Source organism: Leptodactylus fuscus, chromosome 6, assembly GCF_031893055.1.
Source record: "Leptodactylus fuscus isolate aLepFus1 chromosome 6, aLepFus1.hap2, whole genome shotgun sequence".
Classification (NCBI taxonomy): domain Eukaryota; kingdom Metazoa; phylum Chordata; class Amphibia; order Anura; family Leptodactylidae; genus Leptodactylus; species Leptodactylus fuscus.
This window is the reverse complement of record NC_134270.1, coordinates 82960960-82986947: the sequence shown is the minus strand read 5'-3', so window position 1 is coordinate 82986947 and position 25988 is coordinate 82960960. Positions and strand designations below refer to the sequence as shown.

At 40.3% G+C, this 25988-nt stretch overlaps 1 protein-coding gene across 1 annotated transcript in view; it reads left to right on the top strand.

The window, feature by feature from the left end:
• GRIN2D (glutamate ionotropic receptor NMDA type subunit 2D) overlaps nucleotides 1–25988 on the top strand; it is a 721729-nt gene that overhangs the window by 263187 nt on the left and 432554 nt on the right. The window contains exon 5 of the mRNA XM_075276758.1: nucleotides 2598–2676. The gene's annotated coding sequence lies outside the window, so the exon portion shown is untranslated. The remainder of the gene's footprint in view (nucleotides 1–2597; nucleotides 2677–25988) is intronic.

Sequence of the window (25988 nt, the reverse complement as noted above, 5' to 3'; positions counted from 1 at the left end):
GAGCCGTCTTCTCTTCCCCAGTATGTTGCTTGGGTTTCAGTAGAGATTTTCAATCCGTAGATGCAGCTCTTCTACTGTATATGCTTTGTCTATGGTATCCTTAGGGTATACTCTCTGTTCAATCCTTCTAACCATATCCCTGGACTGGTGCCCAAACTCATACAGGGAGGAACAATTCCTCCTAATCCTCAAAAATTGCCCCACTGGTATCCCTCTCTTTAAGGGGCATGGATGGCAACTAGTCCAGTTTAACAAACTAATAGTTGCCGTCTCTTTTCTATGTATAGTCGTCGCAATTTTAGCATCTCCAGGTCTAGTTAGTTTGAGATCTAGAAAGGTAAGAGAGTCTTCATGGAACTCCGAGGTGAATTTAAGTCCCAAATCATTGATGTTTAGCTCCACTACGAACTTATTGAATTCCTCTCTTGTACCACTCCACAAAATAAGCACATTGTCTATATACCTAATCCATATTTCAATGTTGTTTACACAAAGTTGGTTATCTTCAGAGAACACTACGGTTTCCTCCCACCAGCCGAGGTATAGATTTGCGTACGTGGGGGCCACCGGGCTCCCCATCGCGGTACCCCTCAGGTGGTGGAAGGTCCACCCCTCAAGTTTATTTAACACATCCATCGTGTCTCTCGCGTATGATGAGAGACCCATGACATATGGTCTCAAAATCTCATCCAAATAGATACTCACATTTTGTGAGACTATTGATCTGTGACACAATGGGTCTACCCCTTAAAGGACTCACTCCCTTATGGATTTTTGGAAGCGTGTAAAAGTACGCCATAACTGCACGCTACCCAACTTCCACCCCTATCTATGTAATTACCTGTTTCTCTACCCCCTCCCCTACTCCTGATCCTACTCCTCTTCTCCCTTGTATTAGTACATCCCAGGATATGCTATCCCTTTTTCAACAAAATATTCCTTTTACACACTTGCGAATGTAAAGTAGTATAACCTCTTTATTTTCATGAACGTATTATGTTTTTATTCTCTGCATAATATTTTTGACCATTCTCTGTTATGTATAACCTTACAAAAATGTTCAATAAAATTTGATTAAAAAAAAAAAAGAAGTTAAGTTGAATATAATTTTAACCCTTAATATGATAATAAAAAGGTGGCTACTGAAAGTCTACAGAATAGGAGGTGTACGCCTATTACAAGGGTCAGTGGCTAGTGTAAAAACTGCAGTATTTCAAGATTTTTTTAATATCGATAGTATCATTAAATAAATCTTCAAAAATTCTTTAAAAGTAGCTGCTAACCTAATACTACTAATGTTCTAATGAGCTGTACCTAACCTGAATGATTCTGGTTGAGCTGTATTAGACTGTTGTGTTGCTGTTCACCTCTTCTCCAAGCTCTAGCCTTTATCCAAAGTACCAGTAAAGAGACCCCCACACCAAACTGCATCGTGGACTACAGTAGGTGCATGGGGCTTGAACCTGTTAGATTAAGTCCTAAATGTTTAAGGAACCAGAATAAGGGAGCACTTAGTACTTTTGGAGGCCACATGCACAGAACCATAGCAACAATTAAATGAGAAGTTCCCCAAACGTAACATTACACTGTGGGTGGGCACTAACGTGTCATTATAACAAGAACTGTGTCTGAATTACGTAAAAAACAAGGACCACATATGACATATTTCTTCAAACTCAGAATCAGGGTAATAAATATTGAGATTTGTTTTGATATTAACTCTTGCTTTGCTACAGGAAAAAAATGTTTAAATTTGGAAATTTGAATAAATAATATTTAGAAATTTCTTCTGCATTATGCATTATGCACAGTTTTGAACAATTTAAATTGTACAGTTTCTAAAATGGGATAAGTTAGGAGGGCTATCTTATTATATAAGCCACTCAAACTCCATTCAGAACTAAATTGGTCCCTAAAAAACAGAATCTTGAAGTGTTTTTGACATTTTGAAAATTTTCAACCAAATTTATAATTCTTCTAATACTCAAGAAAAACAAAAAGACATTCAAAAAATGCTGCCATAAAGTAGTCATGTCAATAAATATTTTTTGTGATACAGCTATCTTTCTTTTAACCTATTATCTAAAACTTTCAAAATGAATCATTTTATAAAAAAGTTTAGCAAATTTCCTTTTTCTAATAAATAAACACAATTTAAGTGTAATGACCGAAATTTACCCCAAGCATCATAAAGTTCAATGTGTCATAAAAATACAATCTTGAAATCATTTGGATAGGTATATAGAATATGAAGTTATTCTCACACAAAGTGAAAGATGTCAAACTTGAAAAATGGCTTCTGGGCATTAAGGAGTTAAAAGAGATTTGGATTAAAAAGGGCTCCATAGGAGTCTTTTGAGGAAAGGAAGGGATGGGGGATTGAATAGCATACATATAGGCAGCCTCAGAGAACAGTAAGTCTTCAGCAGTTTTTTTTTTTTTTTTAACAGATTTTCAGCAGGTTTTAGAAGTACTGAGTAGTATAATCTACTGTGAATAAAGCTGATAAGATAGATTTCTTATTATAATCTTCTTCAAGATTTCTGTGTCGTTTTGTTTCTCACTCCTCTATCCCTTTCCCCCTTCCTTCTCTATAGACTTCTGTGAACTTTCTCTGTGAAGACAGAACTGGCGGTGAATTGAGACATTTAGAAGATAGGAGAGGGCTGATAACAGGTGATACAAGCATTTCTCTCGAAAAAGATGCATTGGAAAGTTTCTTATATTTAAATAAATTTACAAAATAAACTTGAAATGACAGTTTGGTATATTTTGGGCATTAGAGATATTTCCTTTTTTGGCAGTGTTGCATTTTAAACATCAACTTTTTTGTTGTACTGTCAATGTAGTAGAAACGCTTTTTTGTAGAATGAGCATTTTTTAATAGCACTATTTTGGAGTGCATCAAATTTAGATATTTTGTATTACTTTTAGGGAGTGGGGTAAAAAATATATTATTAATTCTTTATTAGAGATGAGCGAACACTAAAATGTTCGAGGTTCGAAATCCGCTTCGAACAGCCGCACACTGTTCGACTGTTCGAACGGGTTTCAAACCCTATTATAGTCTATGGGGGGAAATGCTCATTTCAGGGATAGGCAACATTCGATCAAATTCTACTTACCAAGTCCATGAGTGAGGGTCGGGCTGGATCCTTCTCCCTGCGCAGCGTCCTTGCGTCCTCTTCTGGCCTTGAATTCACTCTGCTAGGCATCAGGCCTAGGCACAGCTGACTGCGCATGCGTGGCCTTGCGCAGTCAGCTCTGCCCAGGCCCGATGCCTAAGCAGAGTGAATGCAGAGCCAGAAGAGGACGCGGGAGCGCTGCGCAGAGAAGACTTCTAAAGGTAAGAGAAGAAACAGCGTTGATTGGCAGTGTATAGCATTCTGCCAATCAACGCTGGTTCTGCATCGAATCCTAACTTCGAACAGCTAGTAGTGTTCGATCGAGTACGAGTATTTTGAATACCGTAGTATTCGATTGAACACCTACTCGATCGAATACTACTCGCTCATCTCTATTCTTTATTATTACTGATTATTTTTTAGCATTTTTCTTTCTACTGTTCGTCATGAACTAAAAATAACACATTTACTTTCATGTTGGTACAAATATAGCAATATCAAATATGTTGAATTTGTTTTTTTCCTTTCAGTATTTTTGCTTAATAAAATACGGGGCAAAAAAAATCATTTGCTAGAAAGGATTTAATTATTTTTACAGCCATGCAACACATGATATTCTGCGGGTTGTTAAGATTGCAGGATACTAAATATGTATTTTTATGGTGAATATAATTAATATTTTTTAAGAAAAATGTATTTTAATTGTTTATGGATTTTTAAATTTGATTTTTAACCTGTCACTTAATTTTATTGTCTTTTAAAAGTTCCACTAGAGGCAGTAAAGAAGCAATCATTTAAGTGCTTGTACAGTTTTAATCTGATGAAATGCACATGGATCCATTGAAATCAATGGGGCCATACATCAGGATTTTTTTTTTAATACAGAGCCATGATCCTTATGAAAAAATATTAGAGCATATCTAATTCAGGTCTGTTTTACTGATGCAGAAAAATAAAATTTTTGTGCAGTCCAAGATTTGCACAATCAATGTGCAGTCCTTCTTAGCACTTCATTCTTTTTATTCTCCATGGTGCCTACATAAAAAATGTGCATCAGAATATAACAATGTGAAAGCTGTGGTATGGTATAAACATTTCAAGTGGAGTGTCTAACTCATGAAAATGATGTGTGCACTGCTGTACAGATAGACCAGATCTAAGACTAAGTGACCCAGGGATGATCTCTCCCAAACTAACTGCAACGAGGACCAGAGTAACAATACTCCATTACAGCAGTCTGTAGTTCCGTACCCCAATGGGCATTGTCTCTGAGCGTGCTGAATTGACTCCGCTGCTTCCATTCATGAGTTGAAACAGACACTACCATCCGATACCCGGCAGACACTATGTATCATCCTGTTAGATAAATGCTAATAATTACACTACTGTACTGTCACTACTATAATATATACAATACAGCCTGGTACTATTCCAAGCGTTATATATTAGCCACAAGTTGGCAAATTTTATTCCTTTGCTTCCCAAAAACCATACATTTTTTTAATTGTCCCATGCACAGGGCCATATGAGTGCTTCATTTTTGTGAGACGCAAGTAATTGAATTTGATTTCTAAATTGTTTTAAATGTTAGTCTGTTAACTTTGCATAGTTTTGTGTGTGTCTTATGCTTGTAAATAAGCAAAGTCCAGACACTTCATCTGGTGGAGTTGCACTGGGACCTATAGGAGAAGGAATCCTCTCTAAGGCCAGGGACCCTCATGCCACAATGTTTTACAATCCTGAAAAAAAAAAAAAAACATTTCAGAAAAATACATGCAGTGGAAATGCTGCAATTTCCAAAACCGTTGCAGTTTTGTAAATCGCAGCATGTGAACTATACTTATGGAAACACTGAGGGTTTAACTATACGGGTAATGGAAGCAGAATTCCACAGAGGAAACCTCTGCGGACTTTGTGTGAAAAGTGCTATGGGAAAAACACTGATGTGTTGCTGCCGCGGTTTTTCTTTCATAACTTTTTTGCTGAGACCTGTTAAGTGGGTCCTTATCCTAATAGGACTAGTAGCAGAAACTAGCCATTAAGCTCCTTGCAGATCTCTGTGGTGTGGGTCAGTGTGCTAGCCATGTATTTCACGGATAGCACACTGAGCCATTCTTTTCTATGGACCCATACACATGACTGTGATTTTCATGGTCCCATGTGCGGGCCAACAGTCCTATTCCTGTCCTATTATGTGGTTTGTGCTTCCGCAGCTCCTATTCATTTAATGAAAGGAACCGCAGAAGTACGCCTTATGCACAGGTGGCACACCGGGGCATCCCGTGTCCCCCGTGTGCAGCTCACGCTATTAACCCTTTCGCTGCCAGGCACGTACACTGTACGTGCTCCCAAGGTGGCACTTCAGTAGCGGAGGACATACTTAGTACGTCCTCCCTACTAATGCCGATATCTCTGGACTGCATCAACATATCTTGATGCTTTAAAATGCATTTTAAAGAAGAGACTCTCATCTTTAAAATGATACCAGGGACTTGATGATTATACTTACAGTCTTGGAGCCATTCACTGTTGAATACACTATTTGGCATTGAGATCCAACTGCAGATCTCGATTCCCGACAGCGTTTCAACAGTGAATTGCTCCAAAACTGTACATCCAATCATCGAGTTCTTGATATCAGATGAGATTCTCCTCTTTAAAATGCAATTAAAAGCATCAAGATATGTTGATGCAGTCCAAAGATATAGAGCTCCAAAGTGTCCCCCCACTCCTGTCTAAGCAAGCAATTTGCGATCTAACAAGAAAGGAAGAGGGACACGGAGCAGTGCAGAAGAGAGAGAGAGACAGACTCTGTACATACCCTGTATGTGACAGCAGGAGGGGCGTGGCAGGGACTCTATTGTCCCAATTAACCCTTCTCCTGCGTGTATACTATACATTTGTCTCTGATTGTCACATACAGGTATAATATAATTCCCCCCTGAGCTTTACTAGTGGGGTATTCTTATGTTATACCTCCTGAACATAACCAGGAAGTTTGTTGGCACTGTGACCCAGACGTTTACCATTGTCCAGGTTGCAGAGCCAAAAAAAAAAAGTCGCACCAAACACTTACACAACATATACATAAAGTCGCAAATAAAGTTTACATTTCACCCAATCCCTGTCCTGTCTATACCTGAGCTTTCTACAGTAAAATACGTCTCTAGTGATGTCCGTTACACACTAAAATAATAGTAATAACGATTATCACTAGAGATGAATGTATAGATTGCTAAAATTATTATAGGGGGATGGAAAATTACATTTTTAAGTAAAGTCCTATTTAATTTGCATGCACAAAATGGGATGGCGCATTTCTGCGATTTTGGCGATTCTTTAACACCCGCCCCTGTAAATATATACATGTGTGGTATGTATGAACTCCTCACATATTGCAGTTTTATGGACAGTACATTATGTTTGAAGAAAGGGATTTCTTGAGCCGCACTTTAGTGGCAAATTTGAATTTTTGTGCAATTTTTGCTAGCAATTTCTGTTTGCCGCAAAGTTGAATGAAGGTGCTTGTATATATAAACTATTAAATTGTGTTTTTATATACGGTATGCTGTGTACTCTGAAAAAAGTTAGATTTTGGTATCACAGTCACAGTTTGGTAGGTGCAATATAGCTTTTTAACATATTAGTGAACAACAGCAAAATCCTGCTTGTCTTCTGTATTAGTGTTTTTGGGAGTCCGAGCTCTTGTTGTAGTTGATGTTTGCGGTACATATAGTATATACACTCACTGGCCACTTTATTAGGTACACCTGTCCAACTGCTCGTTAACACTTAATTTCTAATCAGCCAATCACATGGCGGCAACTCAGTGCATTTAGGCATGTAGACATGGTCAAGACAATCTCCTGCAGTTCAAACCGAGCATCAGTATGGGGAAGAAAGGTGATTTGAGTGCCTTTGAACGTGGCATGGTTGTTGGTGCCAGAAGGGCTGGTCTGAGTATTTCAGAAACTGCTGATCTACTGGGATTTTCACGCACAACCATCTCTAGGGTTTACAGAGAATGGTCCGAAAAAGAAAAAACATCCAGTGAGCGGCAGTTCTGTGGGCGGAAATGCGTTGTTGATGCCAGAGGTCAGAGGAGAATGGCCAGACTGGTTCGAGCTGATAGAAAGGCAACAGTGACTCAAATAGCCACCCGTTACAACCAAGGTAGCCAGAAGAGCATCTCTGAACGCACAGTACGTTGAACTTTGAGGCAGATGGGCTACAGCAGCAGAAGACCACACCGGGTGCCACTCCTTTCAGCTAAGAACAGGAAACTGAGGCTACAATTTGCACAAGCTCATCGAAATTGGACAATTGAAGATTGGAAAAACGTTGCCTGGTCTGATGAGTCTCGATTTCTGCTGCGACATTCGGATGGTAGGGTCAGAATTTGGCGTCAACAACATGAAAGCATGGATCCATCCTGCCTTGTATCAACGGTTCAGGCTGGTGGTGGTGGTGTCATGGTGTGGGGAATATTTTCTTGGCACTCTTTGGGCCCCTTGGTACCAATTGAGCATCATTGCAACGCCAAAGCCTACCTGAGTATTGTTGCTGACCATGTCCATCCCTTTATGACCACAATGTACCCAACATCTGATGGCTACTTTCAGCAGGATAATGCGCCATGTCATAAAGCTGGAATCATCTCAGACTGGTTTCTTGAACATGACAATGAGTTCACTGTACTCCAATGGCCTCCACAGTCACCAGATCTCAATCCAATAGAGCATCTTTGGGATGTGGTGGAACGGGAGATTCGCATCATGGATGTGCAGCCGACAAATCTGCGGCAACTGTGTGATGCCATCATGTCAATATGGACCAAAATCTCTGAGGAATGTTTCCGGCACCTTGTTGAATCTATGCCACGAAGAATTGAGGCAGTTCTGAAGGCAAAAGGGGGTCCAACCCGTTACTAGCATGGTGTACCTAATAAAGTGGCCGGTGAGTGTATACACATTGTATACACCTTAAGCTATTATTTTAAAAGTATTTTGTATATGAATGTGAGATTGAACATGAGTTTTAGGTGCAAATATGTGTTTTAGTGTATTTTTTCAAAAAATTATTTGTGTTGGTCGCAAAGTTGCACGAAGGTCGATGTGGCTATCGATGACCCATTAAGACATTTGTAATCTTCAGGTTGTCTACTTTCAAAAAATATATAGGGTTTAGGGGTTTATAGGATGATACTTTTTTAACATTTCCAGCTTCAAAGCAGAATTTTGTTCCTTCCAGTTCTAGCGATTTTCTGAAGACACGTGCATGCGGGTTCAGGCCATAGTGATATGTATGAACTCTGCACATGTTGAACTATTATTTTTAGGAGCTTTGGTGCATTAAATTTTTTGTTTGGTTTCCGCTTTTAACAACTAATATACATTTATTTGCATTTTTTCATAAAACATTCACTTTAAATCAAAATTGCATGAAGGTGCCTGTTCGTATACAGTACCAAGTGGCATTCTGACAATGTTGCAGGTGTCTACTTTAAGAAAATATATAGGTATGGGGGGGGGGGGTGGATGCTTTTTTAATGTTGCAATTTAGGTTTGATTTGTCCATCTCAAAACTGTGAAAATTGCTCTGGCTACTGGAGGTGCAAAATTTCCAGAGACCCTTGGCAGCGAAAAGGTTAATTCATGGCAGGCCAGTTGCAGTATGTTTGTCTGCAACCAGCCTTACTATGAGAAAAATGTGCTTTTGCGCTGTTACTGGAGGAACTATGCTGCATGCATCCAACATATTCAGCATGTGTCCAGGGTGCAAATAGCACCTGATGGGGAACAAAATACAACAAAACTTTGCAGTCAGCGTTGACCCCTGGCTGATTATATCTATAAAATGAATAGTGGTCACAGATAGACATCCACTTTAAACTGATGGTGTTATCTCAGTGGTTTCACATCAATTGTTATGCTATGACAAATACTTTCTGCCCTCCTCTGTCTATCCACATCAGATAAAAATACAGTGAAGGACACTTAGTAACATCATGATGATGTATGCAGAGATGACCTTTTATCCTAATGAGGAGAAAGCTGTCACATTGGCACACCTCCTTCACTAGCCTTGATCAGGACAGATCAATATGACTTTTTTTTAGAAGTTTGAAAGAGAATGAAATGGGGAGGTAAGAGGTAATAATGAAATAGATGAGCGAACCATTTCTCATGTGACCTGTAGTCTGCAGCAGCTGGATGCTCAGGCTGATTACTAGGCAATCTGCACATAATGGCAAGTTGTCATACAAGATGTTGAAGTGGTCCAGGTGGCGTTTTTCTTTTTGCATTCACTTAGACATGTCCTTTGGATATGCACTTAGCTTATTGTATCTCCTCTATTTCCTAATGTACTTTCACATTTCCAATCCTTGTAGAGCTACTTATGGAAATCAAATCCAGTTCAATTGCAGATGTGACCAAATTGTTTTAAGGAAAAAGGTTTTCAGGTTGTTTTCAATTTGTTCACGAAGATTGTAACACTAAATTCAGCCTTTACATTTTGTGTCACAATAACCATGCTTCGGGAATTGAAGCAGTAGGGTCTCTTGGGAAAAAATGTACGTTTGGAAGTGCACGCTAATAAAATGCTAAGGTTGAAGTTAAAATTAATATGTAGCACTACTGTCATTAGGGGACATAGATCTGTAGGTCTATATAAATCCATCAACAGTGTCACTACTGCTAGTAAAAAAAAAGTTTGACAAGTATGCATAGACAGCTTATCACTAATTAACCCCCTTAAGGACATGACAAAAAACACCATAAAGACATGGCCAGATTTTTCAATACTGACGTGTCAATCTATATGGCAATAACTTTGAGATGCTTTAACTTACCTTTTAACTAAAGGAAATAAAGATTGTTTTTTGTAATAAATTGTACATCATGTTAGCAGTAAACATTGATCAATACTTTTTTGCATATATTTATAAAAACATAGAACATTTTATCGAAAATTGGAAAAATGTGCAATTTTCAAAATGTGAAAAGTTCTGCAGATAGTCACACCACCCAAGCACATTAATAAATATTATCTACCATATCTCTGCTATATATTGGCATCATCCTTTAATTGTCCTTTAATTTATTTTGGACATTAGAAGGCTTACAAGTCTAACTTAGATTTTATTGCCTAATATGTTATGCCTACTTTGTGTCAACAGAAACAAGCACTTCTTTAACTTTTAAGTGGGTTATCCTGGGTACTAAAAAGTTGTATATGTGGACATAAACCGCTGTTTGGGTAAAAAGTAGGGCTGAGAAGGGAAGGAGCTGTGCACTTTTTAGCTATTGGAGTATAGTTTTTGGGAGCCATTTTTGCAGAGCCCTTGAGGTGCCAGTGAATTGGAATTCCCTAAGAAGTGACTCGATCTTGTAGAGGCCATTTTAGGTTCTTTACAGATGTGATATGGTGTCTAAAAACTGTGCTCTGCAGTGTGTATGTGCCCAAACAGCAGTTTATGCCCACAAGCATGACACTGGTATAGCCAGAATAATGTACTTAACAAAGCCATATGTGCCTATAAACTGCTGTTTGGGCACACCACCATGCACAGAAGGGAAGGAGCATTATTTGGTGTTTGGAACACAGTTGGTTTTTGAAAATCATGCCACTTTTTGCAGAGCCCCTGAATTGCCAGTAAAGAGGATCAGCAAATATGCAACCCAATTTTGAAAACTATTCTCCTCAAGTAGCATAAAGAAAATTTTTAAGCCTTGAGTGTTTCAATTTCTAATTTAGTTTCTAGAAATGAATGCGCAGATGAAAAATGAAAATTGCTATTTTTTCCAGAGATATGCCATTTCAGTGCCCAATTTTTCTGGAAAATAAATTAATGCAGCACTTGGGAGTTAATAATGTTCACTGAATCCCTGGATAAGTCAAGGGATTCTACTTTGCTGCCATTTTAGGTCTCTGCAAAAGTGGCATGGTTCCCAAACAACAAACTGCGTTCTAAAAAAAAACCTAATAGCACTTTTTCCCTTCTGTAACTGGGTGTTCCCAAACAGCCCTTTATACGCACATATGACATTGTTAAACACGTTATCCTGTATACAACAGTGTCATATACATGGGCATAAATTGCACTTTGGGCTCATACTGCCCCATTACATCAGCACTATGTGACTTTTAGAACACAAATTAAGAAATTTAGTATCTACACAACCCTTGTTGGCAAGCACAGCAGTCAGACGTTTTTTGTAGTTGATGATGAGGTTTGCGCACATGTCAGGAGGAATTTTGGTCCATTGCTCATTGCAGATCAACTCTAAATCATTAAGATTTTTAGGCTATTGCTTGGCAACTCTGAACTTCAGCTCCCTCCATAGGTTTTCTATGTGATTAAGGTCTGGAGACTGGCTAGGCCACTCCATGACCTTAATGTGCTACTTTTTGAGCCACTCCTTTGTTGCCTTGGCTGTATGTTTTGGGTAATTTTCCTGCTGGAAGACCCAGCCATGACCTTTTTTCTTAATGTCCTGGCAGAGGGAAGGAGGTTGTCATTCAGGATTTTACAGTATATGGCTCCATCCATTCTTCCATTGATGCGGTAAAGTAGTTCTGTGCCCTTAGCAGAGAAACACCTCCCAAAACATAATGTTTCCACCCCCATGCTTGACAGTGGGGACGGTGATCTTTGGGTCATAGGCAGAATTTGTCTTTGCGAGAAGGTGCTGCGGTCAGATGGGACAAAAATTAGCTCTTTTTCTTAACTTTTTTACTTTTTTTTTTGTCCTAATAGAGGACATGAACCTGAGATCTTCTGATGGCTGATCAAGTGTTATACATTCCAATACAGAAGTATTGGATTGTAAAACAGCTGTCAGCCTTGGCATAGGCTGACAGAATGCATAACCGATAGAGATGAGCGAGTACTATTCGAAACGGTAGTTTCGAATAGCACGCTCCCATAGGAATGAATGGGAGCGGCCGGCACGCAGGGGATTAAGAGGTAGGACGCCGGCCTCAGCTATGTCCATTCATTCCTATGGGAGTATGCTATTTGAAACAACCGTTTTGAATAGTACTCGCTCATCTCTAATAACCGATCCTCTAACAAGATCATAAAACTCTACAGATCACAAACCAGGGCCACAGAACTATTACATCATCTTGTTGTAAGGGGTTGAGAAGGTATTTTCAAAATAATGTAAGTGTCATATGAAGTGATATGCTAACTATTCTATTGTGTCTATGTGTGACAATCCAGTGGGGGGTGGGTGAATTTCAAAACGTTTGCAATCATATCTTGATATTGTGTTGGCCTCAAGATTAGAATCCTTAACCAAATTGAAGATCAGTAACATATGGTCATAAATTCTAAATCAAATATATTAGACAGAAAGATTAGATATGATACGCTTGCAGGATTAGCATTATATGTAGCTGCAGCTGCTTCCAATCCTGACTGTGTTTTTAACTAATATCTCTGAATATAATACAGATAAAACTGCAATCTTGGTGTCATATGAAAGATGAGAATGTTCTAGGTTTTATAATTGCTTTTATTAACGCCCATACTCCAGTGAGAAACCAGTGAGAGAAACAAGGCAAAGAATACCTGCGGAACAGACAATGGATCTCAGTACAGGATTTTACATAAGGAAAATGTTTGTTCTCCTACCGTCTTAGCCAGTGGGTAGGAAATATAAAAAAAAATCAAAAACTTGATAGTCTTCAGTAATCTGTCATCATTATTAGTTAGCCATTAAAAAGGTATCAACTACTGAAGACTATCAAGTTGTTTTTTTTGTTTTTTTTTTTAATATTTCCAGGATTTTACAGACAGCAGACGAAATTTGTTAGTTAAGTATATTACAAATTTAGCAGATCCTTTTGTATTAACTTAGAAGATCATTTTACTTTTAGAAGATGTGATTAACTTGTGATACAAATAAGTGGATATATCTAGCTGATAAAACAGTTACATTTAGGGAGGATACATTTGTATATTTATTTCCTTTTCCTTTTTGGAAACTGCAGCTTTCTAGTATGTTCTGTAGACTCTTTTAGAAATACAGTGACTCACATAGCAAATATGCATTATGAATGTTTCGGAAGATGCACATTTATTCTGACCTTCATAGTATTCATTGCTTGCTAATGGATGGGTTAAATAATTGATGGTTTTAGCCATAGGCCATAGATCACAGTTTAAATGTATGCAAGTAACTTTCATATGCTTTAAGAAAAAACAAATATGTTTGACATGAGAGTTTTTCACAAAAAATTAATTTAAGAGAGTCATTTAAAAGATTTAGTTTAATAAGATTTAGCAGTAAAAAATATTTATGCGCCTTCTGTACACTCATAAATGCAAAAATAAAATACGGATGTGGCAAAGTTTTCATTGACTTTCTGCAGTGTGATAAGTTAACAACAAAAGCCTTTGTAAAACCATTGAAAGATCCTACTAATATCATAAATGTGAAAGTTTGTATGTTTGTTACTCAATCATGCAAAAATGGCTGAATGGATTTGGATGAGTACCGGTAGTTAGTTTGAAACCTGGATTATCACTTAGTATACTCATTTCAACTTACTCCTTTTTTTTTGGGGGGGGGGGGGGGGGGGTCAATGTTATCTCTAGGCTTTTTGAATCCAGGGTCAACAAAGTGGCTGGATTCAATACATGACATATTTATTCCCATTCTATCTCCCTATCTTATAAAAATGAATTCTTGTCTGTCTGTCTGTCTGTCTGTCTGTACTCTAATGCGAACCAAACGACTGGACCGATCTTCACCAAATTTGGTACAGAGATACTTCAGGTATCCGGGAAGGTTTAAGATGAGACTCCAACTCGCTCGGATGTACCGTTGCTGAGATACAGCATTCCAAATACAGTCCCCCCCCCCCTAAAGCCAATACAAACCTGCAAGACTTTCACTCATATTCCAACTGCAATACACATGGTCACTCCACATGCACAATACAACACTGATATCCAAACTGAGATACACGCATCAGAGGATTAGATACACAGATCAGCACACAGTATCACATGCCAGAGGATTAGATACACGGGTCTGCACACAGTCCCACACACCAGAGGATTAAATACGCATTTCTGCACACAGTTCCACACACTGAAGGATTAGATAAGTGCGTCTGCACACGGTTCCACATGCCGAAGGATTAGATACAGGCGTCTACACACAGTTCCACACTCCAGAGGATTAGATACGCGCATCTGCACATATTTGTACACGCCATAGGATTAGATACACGCGTCTGCACAGAGTACCACAGGCCTTAGGATTAGATACACGTGTCTACACACAGTTCCACACTCCAGAGGATTAGATACGCGCGTCTGCACACAGTTGTACACGCCATAGGATTAGATACACGCGTCTGCACACAGTACCACATGCAGTAGGATTAGATACGCGCGTCTACACACAGTACCACATGCCATAGGATTATATACGTGCGTCTGCACACAGTACCACACTTTGGAGGATTAGATACATGTCTCTGCACACAGTACCACATGCCATAGGATTAGATACGCGCGTCTGCACACAGTACCACATGCCGGGGGATTGGATACGCGCGTCTACACACAGTTCCACACGCCGTAGGATTAGATACGCGCGTCTGCACACAGTACCACATGCCGGGGGATTGGATACACGCGTCTGCACACAGTTCCACACGCCGTAGGATTAGATACGCGCCTCTTCACACAATACCACACAGGGGAGGATTAGATACATATGTCTTCACACAGTTGTACACGCCATAGGATTAGATACACGCGTCTGCACACAGTACTACATGCCGTAGGATTAGATACGTGCCTTTTCACACAATACCATAAAGGGGAGGATTAGATACATGTGTCTTCACACAGTTGTACACGCCATAGGATTAGATACGTGCGTCTACACACAGTACCACATGCCGTAGAATTAGATACACGGGTCTGCACACAGTCCCACACACCAGAGGATTAAATACGCACTTCTGCACACAGTTCCACACACTAAAGGATTTGATACGTGCGTCGGCACACGTTCCACATGCCGAAGGATTAGATACGCGCATCTACACATAGTTACATACGCCGAAGGATTAGATATGCGCCTCTTCACACAATACCACACAGGGGAGGATTAGATACGTGTATGTGCACACAGTACCACACTTTGGAGGATTAGATACATGCCTCTGCAAACAGTACCACAAGTCAGAGAATTAGATACGCGTCTCCGCACACAGTACCACACGGGGGAGGATTAGATACACGCATCTGCACACAGTACCACACGGGGAGGATTAGATACGCGTGTCTGCATACAGTACCACACAGGGGAGGATTAGATACGCGCATCTACACACACTACCACATGCCATAGGATTAGATATGCGCGTCTGCACACAGTACCACATGCTGGGGGATTGGATACGCGCATCTACACACAGTTCCACACGCCGTAGGATTAGATACGCGCCTCTTCACACAATACCACACAGGGGAGGATTAGATACACGTGTCTTCACACAGTTGTACACGCCATAGGATTAGATACACACGTCTGCACACAGTACCACATGCCGTAGGATTAGATACTTGCATCTAAACACAGTACTACATGGGGAAGGATTATATACAGCTTTACTCCAGGTATCCATAACAACTGATCACAGGTTTTTCACTGACATTCAAAATGAGATACACATAATCACATGACGCTTATGGACATACACACAAACCACATACAAAATACACCAATGCAAAATTGGACAATTCTTATGGGGCCACTACACAAACATAAAATGTAATATACCCGTGCGAAGCCGGGTCCTCCCTCTAGTCTATATTATAAAAATGAATTTCTGTCTGTCTGTCTGTCCGTCTGTCTGTCTGTTCTCTAATGCGAACCAAACGACTGGACCGATCTTCACCAAATTTGGTACAGAGATACTTCAGATATCCGGGAAGGTTTAAGACGAGACTCCAACTCGCTCGGACGTACCGTTGCTGAGATACAGCATTCCAAACACAGTGCCCCCCCCCCCCTTACAGTGCCCCCTCCCCTTAGCCAATACAAACCTGCAAGACTTTCACTCATATTCCAACTGCAATACACACGGTCACTCCACATGCACAATACAACACTGATATCCAAATTGAGATACATGCATCAGAGGATTAGATACACAGATCAGCACACAGTATCACACACCAGAGGATTAGATACACGGGTCTGCACACAGTCCCACACACCAGAGAATTAAATACGCACTTCTGCACACAGTTCCACATACCGAAGGATTAGATACAGGCGTCTACACACAGTTCCACACTCCAGAGGATTAGATACGCGCGTCTGCACACAGTTGTACATGCCATAGGATTAGATACACACGTCTTCACACAGTACCACATGCAGTAGGATTAGATTCGCGCGTCTACACATAGTTCCACACGCCGAAGGATTAGATACGCGTCTCTTCACACAATACCACACAGGGGAGGATTAGATATGTGTGTGTGCACACAGTACCACACTTTGGAGGATTAGATACATGCCTCTGCACACAGTACCACAAGCCAGAGAATTAGATACGCGTCTCAGCACACAGTACCACATGGGGGAGGATTAGATCCGCGTGTCTACACACAGTACCACATGCCATAGGATTATATACGCGCGTCTGCACACAGTACCACATGCCGGGGGATTGGATACATGCGTCTACACACAGTTCCACACACTGTATGATTAGATACGCACCTCTTCACACAATACCACACAGGGGAGGATTAGATACACGTGTCTTCACACAGTTGTAGACGCCATAGGATTAGATACACGCGTCTTCACACAGTACCACATGCAGTAGGATTAGATACACGCGTCTACACAGTTCCACACGCCGAAGGATTAGATACGCGCCTCTTCACACAATACCACACAGGGGAGGATTAGATACGTGTGTGTGCACACAGTACCACACTTTGGAGGATTATATACATGCCTCTGCACACAGTACCACAAGCCAGAGAATTAGATACGCGTCTCAGCACACAGTACCACATGGGGGAGGATTAGATCCGCGCGTCTACACACAGTACCACATGCCATAGGATTATATACGCGCGTCTGCACACAGTACCACATGCCGGGGGATTGGATACATGCTTCTACACACAGTTCCACACACTGTATGATTAGATACGCACCTCTTCACACAATACCACACAGGGGAGGATTAGATACACGTGTCTTCACACAGTTGTACATGCCAGAGGATTAGATACACGCGTCTGCACAAAGTACCACATGCCGTAGGATTAGATCCGCGCGTCTACACACAGTACCACATGCCATAGGATTATATACGCGCGTCTGCACACAGTACCACATGCCGTAGAATTAGATAAGCGCGTCTACACACAGTTCCACACTCCAGAGGATTAGATACGCGCGTCTGCACACAGTTGTACACGCCATAGGATTAGATACACGCGTCTTCACACAGTACCACATGCAGTAGGATTAGATACGCGCCTCTTCACACAATACCACACAGGGGAGGATTAGATACGTGTGTGGGCACACAGTATCACACTTTGGAGGATTAGATACATGCCTCTGCACACAGTACCACAAGCCAGAGAATTAGGTACGTGTCTCAGCACACAGTATCACACGGGGGAGGATTAGATACGCATGTCTGCACAGAGTACCACACGGGGGAGGATTAGATACGCGCGTCTACACACAGTACCACATGCCGAGGGATTGGACACGCACGTCTACACACAGTTCCACACGCCGTAGGATTATATACACGCCTCTTCGCACAATACCACACAGGGGAGGATTAGATACATGCATCTGAACACAGTAACACACAGGGGAGGATTAGATACAGGCATCTACACACAGTACCACATACCAGAGAATTAGATACGCGTCTCAGCACACAGTTCCACATGGGGGAGGATTAGATATGCGCAATTGCACACAGTACCACATGCCAGAGTTATTAGACACGCGCGTCTGCACACAGTTTCACTTACTGGAGGATTAGATACGCGCCTCTTCACACAATATCACATGGGGAGGATTAGATATGTGCATCTGCACAAAGTACCACACCAACAAGGATTAGACACTTGCATCTAAACACAGTACTACACTTGGAAGGATTAGAGATTAGATACAGCTTTACTCCAGGTATCCATAACAACTGATCACAGGTTTTTCACTGACATCCAAAATGAGATACACATAATCACATTACGCTTATGGACATACACACAAACAACATACAAAATACACCAGTGAAAAATTGGACAATTCTTATGGGGCCACTACACAAACATAAATTGTAATATACCTGTGCGAAGCCGGGTCCTCCCTCTAGTACACTATAATACATAGTTAAAGTTTCTTTCTAAGTACTAGCTTATACAGAATATCTCATACAAATAAATTCAGCTTTCTAAGGCTCCTACGCAAACTCCAGAATTACCAACAATTCAATGTGGTTAGTAAATACACAACATAATCTCAATTTTCTTATTCAGTGCATCAAGAAGAAATGGGAGGGCATAATAGTCAATCCAATCCACTTGTCCTCCTAATCTATCCACCATGCAACATCTTCTCTGGTCAGACATCTACATTCAGTTACACATACTCTCAAATAACAGAAAATGCGCACTGTTCACAAAACGACATTACAAAACAGATACAGTCCTATGAAAAAGTTTGGGCACCCCTATTAATCTTAATCATTTTTAGTTCTAAATATTTTGGTATTTATAACAGCCATTTCAGTTTGATATATCTAATAACTGATGGACACAGTAATATTTCAGGATTGAAATGAGGTTTATTGTACTAACAGAAAATGTGCAATATGCATTAAACCAAAATTTGACCGGTGCAAAAGTATGGGCACCTCAACAGAAAAGTGACATTAATATTTAGTAGATCCTCCTTTTGCAAAGATAACAGCCTCTAGTCGCTTCCTGTAGCTTTTAATCAGTTCCTGGATCCTGGATAAAGGTATTTTGGACAAACAATTCAAGTTCAGTTAAGTTAGATGGTCGCCGAGCATGGACAGCCCGCTTCAAATCATCCCACAGATGTTCAATGATATTCAGGTCTGGGGACTGGGATGGCCATTCCAGAACATTGTAATTGTTCCTCTGCATGAATGCCTGAGGATTTGGAGCGGTGTTTTGGATCATTGTCTTGCTGAAATATCCATCCCCGGCGTAACTTCAACTTCGTCACTGATTCTTGAACATTATTCTCAAGAATCTGCTGATACTGAGTGGAATCCATGCGACTCTCAACTTTAACAAGATTCCCGATGCCGGCATTGGCCACACAGCTCCAAAGCATGATGGAACCTCCACCAAATTTTACAGTGGGTAGCATGTGTTTTTCTTGGAATGCTGTTTCTTTTTGGACGCCATGCATAACGCCTTTTTTTTATAACCAAACAACTCAATTTTTGTTTCCAAAATGAAGCTGCCTTGTCCAAATGTGCTTTTTCATACCTCAGGCAACTCTATTTGTGGCGTACGTGCAGAAACGGCTTCTTTCTCATCACTCTCCCATACAGCTTCTATTTGTGCAAAGTGCGCTGTATAGTTGACCGATGCACAGTGACACCATCTGCAGCAAGATGATGCTGCAGCTCTTTGGAGGTGGTCTGTGGATTGTCCTTGACTGTTCTCACCATTCTTCTTCTCTGCCTTTCTGATATTTTTCTTGGCCTGCCACTTCTGGGCTTAACAAGAACTGTCCCTGTGGTCTTCCATTTCCTTACTATGTTCCTCACAGTGGAAACTGACAGGTTAAATCTCTGAGACAACTTTTTGTATCCTTCCCCTGAACAACTATGTTGAACAATCTTTGTTTTCAGATCATTTGAGAGTTGTTTTGAGTAGCCCATGATGCCACTCTTCAGAGGAGATTCAAATAGGAGATCAACTTGCAATTGGCCACCTTAAATACCTTTTCTTATGATTGGATACATCTGGCTATGAAGTTCAAAGCTCACTGAGGTTATAAAACCAATTTTGTGCTTCAGTAAGTCAGTAAAAAGTAGTTAGGGGAATTCAAATCAATAAAATGATAAGGGTGCCCATACTTTTGCACCGGTCAAATTTTGGTTTAATGCATATTGCACATTTTCTGTTAGTACAATAAACCTCATTTCAATCCTGAAATATTACTGTGTCCATCAGTTATTAGATATATCAAACTGAAATGGCTGTTGCAAACACCAAAATATTTAGAACAAAAAATGATTAAGATTAATAGGGGTGCCCAAACTTTTTCATAGGACTGTATGTGAGTAATTTCTAATTCACATAGGACTGAAACAATGGATTTTCTTCTACAAACATGTATGGAAGACACTAGATAGACCTCTTTTTTTACTATATTATACACTTTGTTCAAGAGGAGGTGGATCACTAAATCCACAATTGCTACATCACAAGCCTGGGAAATTTCTTTAAACAATATCTAACATCTACTGTACATGCACCAATCTCATCTTCTTCTGAAACCTTCCATCTTTTACTAACTTGCTTAAACACGTTTAGTGGCGTAACAAGGAATGGCGAAGCCCCGTGACGAACTTTTAAAATGCCCCCCTCCCAACCGATGCCAAAACCCTCAACCAACCGACACTCCCCCCTGCATTCCTGCACGCTCTATTATGCCCCATAGTGGCCCTTGCAAGCAGTATTATGCCCCATAGTGGCCCCTGCACACTGTATTGTGTCCCACAGTGCCCTATGCACACAGTATTATGTCCCACAGTGGCCCTTTAACACAGTATTATGTCCCACAGTGGCCCCTGCACACAGTACTATGCCCCATAATGGACCCTGCACACAGTATTATGTCCCACAGTGCCCCATGCACACAGTACTATGCCCCATAATGGCCCCTTCACACAGTATTATGTCCCACAGTGGCCCCTGCACAAAGTACTATGCCCCATAGTGGCCGCTGCACACAGTATTATGTCCCATAGTGGCCCCTGCACACAATGTTTTGTCTCATAGTGGCCCCTGCACAAGGTATTATGTCCCACAGTGGCCCCTGAAAACAGTATTATGCTCTATAGTGACACCTACACACACTATTATGCCCCATAATGAACATCCACAAACAATTATTATACTCTGGGGTCTTTTCAGAGTCCAGAGTATAATAATCGGAGACCGAGGGGGGGGGGGGGGCATCTTCAATGACGTCCGGACGTCACACAGTCCCGGTCAAGTGACGTCCATTACGTCACACAACTAGGTAAGGAAACATAAAAAACACAACTGTGTTTTTTATGTTACCTTACCTCTCCAGGGCCTCCCATCATTATACTCAGTATAATAATAGTGTTTGTGGTGCCCGTGGCATCACCGATCCCGGCCCCTGCCAGGATCAGTAAGTAAATAGAGCCCGTTACCAGCTGGAGTTACTCCAGCCGGTAACGGCCTATTAAAATAAAAAAATAAAAAAACACAGCGATAGCGGCTGTCGCCACGCCCCTACTATCCTGGGCCCTGGGGCAGCCGCTACCCCGGTAGTTATGCCACTGATCATGTTGCTATCTGAAATCCATTCTCTTTTCTCTCTCTAAAAGTCACACCACTTTCCAAGATATAGACATATATTTTGTCACATCCTCTCACCATCTGGATTGTTGTTTAGGCACCTACAGGGGCACTTCACTTGCCCAACAGATCACCCATTGCTCTATTCACCTCGCAAGATTATCTCCACAGGTCTCAGAAGCACCACATAATGCCTCACCTGAGTAGCTTAACTTGGTTAGAATTATCAAGACAGGTCTAGGATTTATCACTTAATTCTCTGCTTTGAACAAAATCTACCTTCTGTTCTCGTGAGGAATTACATATGATGTTTTCTTTTTTTACTTATATTTTGCTAGGATCCTCCCCTGGATCTCTATAGTGATAAACTCCACTCCACCCCCTGAGCTCACCTCTCGCCTCTCATTGGTGGGCAGGGAACAGCCAGAGAAGGGGGAGCGTCCTGAGAGAACTGAAGGGATGCTCCCCTGCTACAGCTCATATCTGCCGTGCCAGCTAGATATGCCACGCACGCCAAGAGCGACACACGTGCCAGGGGTTGCCGACCCCTAGTATAAGGGATTTCACTCTCTATATTAAATGGGCAGATACAAAAGTTAGCTCATAGAAGGAGATGCACACAAGAATCATTCCTTCTACTAACATTTCATTTCTAAGAGACATGCATATTGATATAGCAATGATAAATAACAAGAGGTAACCACATTACAATATATTACAATATAAATATTCATTGTGTGCGTATTTCCCGGTATAGTGCTCAAAGCAAAGTCTAATGAGACAGGCAATTTTTGGACCATCTCTTGCCATCCTTACCAAAATACCCAGGAGAATACTTCTGAAAGTTGGGCATGGACACTACTCACAGTAAAGCGCCTCACCCTTTACAAAGTTTAGAATGCTTACCAAAAAATGGACCGGTTTCTCTTTCTCACATAAGCTTGGTTAGAACAGAACAGATACCTTCAACGTCATAGAGCCTTACCCAGAAAACTAGGGAAACTGCCTCAAGAGTGAAACTTAGTTATTGTAAGGATTCTCACCATTTGGTTTCACTGTTGTGGGTTCTCTCCAGTTCCAGTTCCTGAAGAAAGCTGTATTCTGACTATTTCTGGGTGAAAAGGCACCAAGTTCTGTTGTAGCAATTTGATCTGCACAGTCTTATGGTATGTATAAATGTCTAATTTTATTGTAATTGAGCCTAGCTTTATATACCATTTTACAGATATGACAACACAATGAACACAATGCATGAACCAAACTCCAAAGTTGGATCTCTTGGCTGAGTCATCAAGTAAATATTTTTTGAGGGACAAAAAGAAACAATTGGTCTTTCACATAATCCTATTGTGTAACCCTTCATTAATATCGCCATGTAATTACCTTACTCTGAGATCACATTTACATGGGCATTACACATAAATATTATATTAACAAAATTGCATCTAAGGCTCTATAAAGCATTCTAGTTTGGGTCATCAGACCAGTGTCCGGAATGGGATTTGTAGTTGTAATATGATTCATATATTTAATTCTGTATAATATAGGAGTATTATAGCTGTGTGAATCCTCTCTCAGGCTAAGACCACATGTATCTGTTTAATCATACAGTGGACCCATCCCCAGAGAAAAGCACGCAAAATTATTTTCACTGCTGACTGTACCCTTCTGATTATTTTTCAACTTTTGAATTGCAAAGATGGAAGCATCTCTGAACTTGCAGCAAGAAAATTACCTGCTACTGGGTCAAAACTAGCAGTACAAGAAGTTGAAATCCCATCTACTTCAATTGTACTGTATATTTGCGGTGGAATGTTTGGCCCTTGCCCTAAAACAGTTTTTTTTTTTTTTTTTTTTCCCCCAGAAATATATTTTCTTTTCATTTTGACTTTTGCTTTGGCTCAAAAAACTGTAGCAAAATCTGTAACAAAAAAAACAGCTTTCTGCAACAGAAATTCTGTGTAAAAAATGCTGTATTTGCAAAATAAATGAGACTGTTTATAATGCCGTCCTCACATTTCACTACATGCGGCCTTGACCTTAAGGCCGGGTTCACACAGGGTTTTTTGGACCCATAAGGTTGCGTGCCCCATAGCACCTAACAATGCGTGAGAAGACAAGTTGCGAAGGCCTGGCATCCATGTTACATGTACCCCTGATGATGAGTAAATACACCCCTTAATTGTAATTGTATTCCATAATAGCAGTGACCCTTCCAGACTTCCTTCCAGTGTCTTCCTTCAAGACTTCCTTCTGCAGGGAATGGCTCCTCCTTCTTCTGTGACATCTGTCCATGCATGCACAAAAGAGCTGGATCCCTGTCTTTGTGATGTAGCCAACACTCCATCTCTATTGCACATGCATGGGAGCTGCTCACGCCTGCGCAGTAGAAATGGAGTGCTGGCTACGGCACAGTGCTGGAACTGCTGCACATTTGCTTTCAGATTCAAAGAAGAGGAAGAGCCATTCCCTGCAGAAGCAAGTCTGGACAGGAAGAAGACAGGTAAGTATAATGGGGTAGGAGGATGGTCTGAATTAGTTGGGAAGGGCTAGTAGTGTGTGAGATAGCTAGGGAGACAGGGAAGGGGGTGTTAGAGAGGGAGGGGGAAGGAGTAAGAGGGAGATAATGTAATAGCCTACAGCTACCATAATGCATCACATTAGCTAAGACAGCAGGAAACTATTCAAGTAAACAAATGCAAAAGATGTCAGGCGCTCAAACCCAGAAATCACTCAAAACACTGCTAAAGGTATTTGGGTGCACTTATTAACCCATTAATAGCACTAAGACCTTTAAAAAAAAATTGCTTGGAAAATCCCTTTAATTTACAGGATGTAAAGGTCTGTAAATAATGTCTGATAATGTCTTGGTGCCAAACACCACACTACAATATTTTGACTCATGAATGTAATTTGCGATACATATGTCACATTTTTTCTGGCTTGGACAGCTGGAGAGAGAACATGTGATCCCTTAGAATATTGTAATATCTAAAAACAAATAATATATTTATTTTTTATGTAAACAGCATGTACTTAAATTACTAAATAGTTTCTTTAAAAATTATAAAAAATAATAAAATGACAAATACTTTGGTTAAATGCATCCAATAGATTATTACATAAAAGTAAAATTTGCTTTTTAACCATCTAGTAAGTGCCAGCAGGCTTCATTAAATTCATTGATTTTTCTTAAAACATATAGCTGGCACAGAGAAGAAAAATATATCCAACTGGCAGTGTCAAGCAACGTCACAAATGTCTTTGTGAAGATAAGTGAACTGCTTGTTCCAGAATTCTTCTTTGTCTGTCTGTGATTTATTAATGGAACCAAAATTATTCACATTCAGTTTGGAAATGAAGTTGATCCACTAATTCTCAAAGCTTTCCTTTTCACAAAACCTCCTCCTAAATTAAAATTTTTGCCACATAATTTGGCAGTTTTGTATAATTTTTGATTCACAACAGTTAAATATCATATTTAAATCCAAAGAAACATGCAAACAAACTAATACATAATTGAAGATACTTTTAGGGCTATAGAATACCAGTTTACATTTCATATCTCTTCTGCATCAGCCAAGTACTTTGACTTAACACCTGTTACAATGCAATGCATCATGGGAGCTCTAGCGGTAGTTACACCGTATTAGCTAAATTGTTAGGTCATGTATCTGACAGCATAGTAGAAATACCCTGCTGTCTGTTTCCAATGGCAACTAAAAGAATTTGAACAGTAGCAAAAAAAAACAAAACAAAACGGAAAAATACAAAACTGTAGCTATCATTCAAAGATTCTTTGATGTAGAATTTGAGTAGAAATACTATATATATATATATATATATATATATATATATATATATATATATATATATACATATACACTCACCGGCCACTTTATTAGGTACACCATTCTAGTAACGGGTTGGACCCCCTTTTGCCTTCAGAACTGCCTCAATTCTTCGTGGCATAGATTCAACAAGGTGCTGGAAGCATTCCTCAGAGATTTTGGTCCATATTGACATGATGGCATCACACAGTTGCCGCAGATTTGTCGGCTGCACATCCATGATGCGAATCTCCCGTTCCACCACATCCCAAAGATGCTCTATTGGATTGAGATCTGGTGACTGTGGAGGCCATTGGAGTACAGTGAACTCATTGTCATGTTCAAGAAACCAGTCTGAGATGATTCCAGCTTTATGACATGGCGCATTATCCTGCTGAAAGTAGCCAT